Source organism: Brassica oleracea, chromosome C3 (genome assembly GCF_000695525.1).
Source record: "Brassica oleracea var. oleracea cultivar TO1000 chromosome C3, BOL, whole genome shotgun sequence".
NCBI lineage: Eukaryota > Viridiplantae > Streptophyta > Magnoliopsida > Brassicales > Brassicaceae > Brassica > Brassica oleracea.
The window spans coordinates 31,683,906-31,690,642 of record NC_027750.1 but is presented as its reverse complement, the minus strand read 5'-3'; the positions used below and the strand labels follow the sequence as shown (position 1 = coordinate 31,690,642).

At 36.4% G+C, this 6,737-nt stretch overlaps 1 long non-coding RNA gene across 2 annotated transcripts; it reads left to right on the top strand.

The window, feature by feature from the left end:
• The first annotated feature begins 3,679 nt into the window (after positions 1-3,679).
• On the top strand, positions 3,680-4,897 carry LOC106333773. Of its 2 annotated transcripts, XR_001268459.1 has the most exons (5): positions 3,680-4,041; positions 4,130-4,259; positions 4,324-4,467; positions 4,658-4,728; positions 4,821-4,897. It is a non-coding gene; the product is annotated as an uncharacterized LOC106333773 (long non-coding RNA). The 2 variants fall into 2 exon arrangements; XR_001268458.1 differs by having other exon boundaries at positions 3,680-4,259.
• The last annotated feature ends 1,840 nt before the right edge of the window (positions 4,898-6,737 follow it).

Here is a 6,737-nt window from a genome sequence, read left to right as displayed (position 1 = left end):
TATATATAGTCAATACATATGTCCATGTTATATTATAGACTAAATATTTTCTCTTTTAAAAATATAGAAAACAGTTTTTTTAGTTTACAAGCAAATGTTGTAGAGCAAGTATGCATTATACAAAATAATATATATTTAAAATCCATACGCAAAAACATAAAAGTTGTTAAATGCCTCTTTCTGACACATGCACACTCCACTATGAATAAGAATTAAAAAGAAAAAACAGTATTGTCATCAAACTTTATCACAAATCCACATTTGTACATCTATAATTATGAGGTGGACAATTAGTTAATTTGATACAATACCAAAGCAAGAATAATCAAAAAACAACTATACCACCGCATACTAATAAGTAACACATAACAGATAACCAAATTTTTGAATCTTAAAACAAATTTCAACTCGAACATTTAGTGAATATCAAATTAACTAATATCCCGCCCGTAGGGCGGACCGACCCTAGTATATATATATATATATAAAAGAGTTTGCTTCTCTCCTATTGTGCCACGTCAGATGACACATAGATAAGTCGCTTTCTGACATTGCGACACGTGTCCTGGCTGTATTAAAAGCAACACTTCATTTAAAGAAACATGGGTCGTCTCTCTTCTTCCTTCTGCAGCGCTTGGCAACGTCTGAACTTCTTCCCAAATCTCTGAAACGGTTCCAGTTTTGGCTTCTCCCTATTAACTTCCCATTAATTCAATCGCCAGTGATGAGGTCTTCAATGCATTGTTTACGTCGGCGAAGTGGTGTGTTCTCGGGTATAAATATGTCAGTATTTCTCATCTCCAAATCATTCTTTTCATATCTCTTATCATTCCATTTTCTCACATTCATATTAATCTAAAAATTTCGCAGATTAGAATGGCAAAGTCGGTTTCCCTCCTCGCTCACTTGAAAGTCGGGCATTGTAGTCGGAGTTCGTCAGATGCGGCAAAGCTTCTCCCTTTAAGCATGTAGTCTTCGTTTACTTCTATTCTCTATTAATGGGTTCTTGCCTCAGATTTCGTGTTGAGCGTACGTTCTCTCCATCTCCTTTTTAATTTTCATTGTAGAATTTCCCAGAAATTATTGAGATTTTTAATTTCAAGTGTCTCTCTGTAATTTCGAATTTTTTATCCAGTAAAACCAAAGACGCGCTCTGAGGAAACCACGCGCCCCTAATCTCGCGACCAAGAAGGCGAAAACCTAACCAGTATCGACAAAGAAGTTCGGCGTCCTCCGGGGTGAGTCGTCGCAAATAGGCCTCACCAGAAACCTTACTCCTCCTCTTTGACCCTTCTCATGGCGTCAGAGATCGATCTTCCTCCGTTCTCGCCGCTTCGAAAATCGAGAAGCTTCAACTCTCTGTCTCTTCCTTCGTCTTCATCGGCTCTGTCAGTCGAAGGTTTGGAGATTGAAACTGATCAGACTCTGCCCTCGTCATTTTCGTTGCCACCGACGGATCCGGTGATAGGGACGAACACAACCTCCCTGCTTGAACCCGTGTTTCCTCTTTCAGAACCTGTGGCTCCTCTTTCTCCTCTGACTTCAGAAGCTGTTACAGTACCTGTATGTGACTCTCCTTCAAAGTATCTGGCTTCAGTTAACACCGACAATGCAGGTGATGATTCGTCATCGAAGCTAGCTTCGCCAATGACCTTTGGCTCACACAGTCACGTTAATAGCTTGATGAATTCACTTGCTAAAAACAGTGTTTCACCATCTGTCCTGGATGTGCTACCTCAGTCTGCTTCGATGCAGAAACCATCCTCGCTTGGGGTCAAAAACCTATCGCTGCCTGTCCCTGGATCAATACAGTTGCAGGAAACATCAATGCTGGAGGTTAATAAATCGCCAACAGATCCTTCTGAAAACCTTGCTCAAGCTAAAGAAAAATTTATCCCATCAATGGGATCATGGGCCAAACCCCTTTATTTCAAACCTCCAGCCACTCCTCCTGATCCTAGTACTCCACGAGACTATGATCCTGCAGTTGTCGGGAATCAATTAGCCACTCTCTGGCTGACTTTAAATGACGAGATCTTAAACAAGAAACCTAAGGGCAAGTATTCATCTCGTACTCTCCAGCCCCCGATTGAAAAGCTACCACCACCGGAACTAAAAGCGGATGGGAGACTCCGTTTCCCCTGGGCTGCGAGATTAAGCCCTCAATCGCGTAATCTCTATCGGGCAGCCACACCAACTTACCGCATTGATGGCACACCTGAGGTATCTATTCCTTCGAAAGTGCTTAAGCTAGGTACAGAGAATAAGGATGAGTATATCATTGGCAAGTTCCATAAATGTGCTCTACCGCCAGGTGGTTTAGTACATGCTGTGGTGAATAGAATATGGGGAAGAAGTTGTAAGATCAGTTGTAAGAAGCTTGGTGATTCATCTTTCATGTTCCATATCCCACACCAACCTACCCGTCAATGGGTTATTCAGCGTGGAGTGTGGCACATTGATGATTGCTTACTTTTTGTACTGCCATGGACCCCAGAAGGCTCCTTCAAAATTCCTGAAATCTCCACGCTTCCGGTTTGGGCCAATTTGAAGAACATTCCGGATTGTTGCTACTCAAGATTAGGAATAAGTCATGTTGCTTCTGGAATTGGAGAACCTATTCTTACGCACAAACCTCAACTTGATCCTACTAGTATGGGCGAGGCAAAAGTTTTAGTTGAGATGGAGCTGGACAGAGACTTTCCGAAGCTTATTTCCCTTGATGATAAGCAAGGTAACATCTTTCTGGTTAATGTTGAGTATACATGGATTCCATCTATGTGTGAGAGGTGTGGTAATCTAGGACACAAAGAAAAGAGGTGTCTGTTACCTTCTTCGACTGCTCAGGTTTCTATCTCCGCATCAACCTCGTAAGACACTAGCTCTGATGTTCCTATAGTGAACATTGATACTGTTATGCAGCAAAAGGATAATGTTGAATACTCTACACCAACTATCCAGAAAAAATGATCTACATGTTAATGAAAAAGCTTCCCTACCAACTGAAGATTATGGTGCCCATGAGCCTGAGAAACGTACCATAGAGATTGAAGGTCTCTTATCTGAACTAGAAGCTACTCCTACCTTTCAACAGGAGAACCCGACTGCCTCACCAAACTTTATCCCCACTTTACCCACATTAGTAGATTCACAATCTACTCCCACTACAGCATCTATTATGGAGTCATCTCCATCAACCGTTATCAACACTGAGGTTAGTGAAACTTTAGTCGTTGGTCCTCTAGCAGCAACAACACACACCCTTTGCATTTGAGAGTCCTGCTCAGTTCAAAGGGTCAAGAGATGTGGGATTGGATGAAGATGGGACCGAGCCATCTAGCTCGCTCAGCTTGACAAGAGGTGGGAGGGAAACAAAACCCCCTAGTAAATACCAAGACATGGAATGGAAGACGGTTCGAGGGAGAGGGAAGCGTGGCCGTCGCGGTCATGGTTCTTATCACTAGTTATTGCCTTTCATTACAGTGTTGGTTATTCTAGTCTCAACTTTTGATTTTTCATTGGTTGAGATTCAATATTTCCATGAAACAAGTTTCATGTTTCATGCAAACTTTATCAAATTATAAGACTCATGTCTTATCTTTTAACAGTTAACGTTTTTAATATGAAAGCCTTTTTTTTCAAAAAAAGTTCCGAGAAAAGAAATGAACTCTGTGAGAATCTTCATGTGATCCAAGTAAAAAAGTCTCCACCTTTTTCAATTGTCCTTAGTTCTGACTTCAGTCAACTCTTTGTGTATGTGTCTGCATATAAGAGCAGTAGCCTTTACGACCTTCATCTTTCGAGTGTTCAATCATCATCATAGGCATCTCATAAGATAAAGAAGATATACTTAGCAAAGCGATCTTCAAGAGCTTTCAACGAACTCAGACTTCCAACCATAAACTCCAGATCAAACTCTGTTATGCTCTAGAGGTTCGATCGATGAGACTACTCTAACTCCAACTAGATCCATCACAGGTATTGCAGTTCCTGTCCAAGTGTCTTAACCCTGATGGATTTCAAGATCACCGAGAATGTCTGGTACACAGAACATTGTCTTGACTATTATATCACTCCAATCTCAAGTTTCCATGGTTTGATTCTCTGACCTGTTTGTGACATTTCTTAGAGATCAACTACTTGGTGCAGTTAAGTCACCCTAACTTAGTTAAACTGATTGGTTATTGCTTGGAAGATGAACAACTGCTTCTTTTGTACGAGTTTATGCATAAGGAGTCTTGAGGATCATTTGTTCACAAGTAAGTTCATAAATCAAAATTTATTCAAACTATCAGGCGATTGTTTGTTCTTATGTTTTAATAGTGTTCAAGCAGATGATGTGTAGTTAAAAACATCACGCAGAGATTTGGTGCTTCGCTGTCAGCAATCGTGGTGACTTTCGTTACAGGATCTCATGACTGCTCCATGCGACGCTGGGATCGTACTGAAGAACCGTTCTTCCTCGAGGTAAATGACCCACTGCTTGAAGCCTTGAAGTTAATCCATTAAATTTTGCATAAAGAGCCAGAATCAGAAATATATAATAGATGCAGAAAGGGACCACATGTGAAATTTGAGGAGGTTCTCAACTGTATATAAAAGTTCTTTTTTCCCTTATTTTGATTCTTAACACGTGTTAAGGTTGCTCTTGATGCAGCTAAAGAGCTTGCATTTCTTCATACGACCCTGTTTAAGTCATATACACCTTCTAAGATCTTGCTCTACTCGGTATTAACCCTCTTTCCGAAGTCTCAGTGCTGTCTTAATGAACTTAGAATGGTACTGACGTGGTTTTTTATGACAATCTATGACTACAATAGAAAACTATCAGACTTTGGTTTAGTGAGAGACTGTCCAAAGGGAGAAACAAGCTATGTTATTACAAGAGTCATGGGTACAAAAATATCTTAAAACATAAATGATGGGGTTATTTTCGGCTTTATCCATTTATGATAGTTATAATAAAAATCCACTATAAACTTATACACATAGTTTAAACCAAATAAAGTGTGATATTTTTTTAAAAAATAAGAAGAGTGTGATAGCATTTAGGTCAGTACATTCTGAAATAAAAACATACAATAGACTTACACTAATCACTATTTTTTTTTTTATCAAATCACTATGTTATTTCGATAGAGAAAAGTATTTAATAATTAGCTATGTTTTGACCAAAAGATAAATAATTAGATATGTAGGCACACTTATACACACATAGTTAAAAAACAAGAGAAATGCTCTGGTTTAAATGTTAACTAATTCGTTAACTAAACCAATTGGTTAAGCAAACCAAGTCATTACAGTTTATATAAAACATAAAATGATTCTACTCAAAAAAATTTTCTCATTGAGAAAGTTTCAGTTCAAAATTTAACTAATTCATTAACTAAATCAATTAGTTAAGCAAATCGGGTTAAGTAAATTTTGTTGGTGTTATATAATCATAAATTTTTGAAAATTTTAAATATTTTTTTTAAAAATATACTATTGGTTGTAATTTTAAGGAGATAATCCATTAAAGTATTTAGAGACTAATTGGAAACAAACATTATAAATAGTTTTAAGTGAACTGAAACATTAAAACAATTTAACCAATTAAACACCATAACTAAAATTTAATTAATTTTGGATCATTCTTCTTTTCACCTTATATATAATTTTTAATAACAAAAAAATAGATACAATTTTTTTTGAATAGCATTGGACAAAAACATTGAATAATTTAAAATTATTTTATATAGCTACTTATATGTTTATAATAGTTTATAATATATATATATATATATATATATTAAAATTAACATCCTAAATATATAATCAAAATTTAAATTTAAACAAAAACCCGGGCGTAGCCCGGACCGACCCTAGTAGTATTCTAAAATATTTACAAGATATGCTAAAAATTATGTGTATATTCAAAGTTGTATTGTTCTTGAAAAAATGTGCTTGCATTGGATCTAGAAGAATATGGTAGAGGTGCTAGGAAGAGCGAAGGGACAAAAGGAGTAAGAGAAGGTGAAAGTTCAGCTCCCTTAATTCCATTTATGTGGCAAGGAAGCGCAGAAAGTTCAGCTCCCTTATGGCCCTGTGGCTCTGATATGAAGATAGGATCTATTGAACTACAGTGAAACCTCTATAAATTAATAATGTTGGGACTAAACTAAAACTATAATTTTTTTATTAATTTATAGAGATATTAATTTATCGATATACTAATTGAACCAAAAACTCGATTTGAGATTATAAAATTATATTATTTTATAAAGATTTTTATTGTATATTAATTTATATAATATTAATTTAAATAAGTTATACTGTAGTTACTCCATGACCTTGTCATGGAGTTAATTGTATTGCCAAGTTGATTGATACATGTTTTTTTTTGCTTTTTTTTTGCCAGGATATCTCTTATATAGGTTTATTGATTTTTGTAATCAAACTTTATATCTTAAATGAAATTAACATTCTCAGCAACAAAAAAGAAAGATGAGAAATGACTCTAAAAGCGACTTCCAGTTTAAAAAAATGTATGCTCTGCCCTGAGAAATAACTAGTTTTTTTACTCAAATATTTATTTTTATAGTGACTTCTAGTAAAAAAAAAAGGTGTTGTCAAAAAAAAGAAGTAAAAAAATGGTTGGCTTTGCCCTGGAAAATAACTAGTTTTTCTAATTAAATATCTATTTTAAAAGTGACGTCTAGTCATCTTCGACTTCGTGTCTTACGCTGACAGCCCCG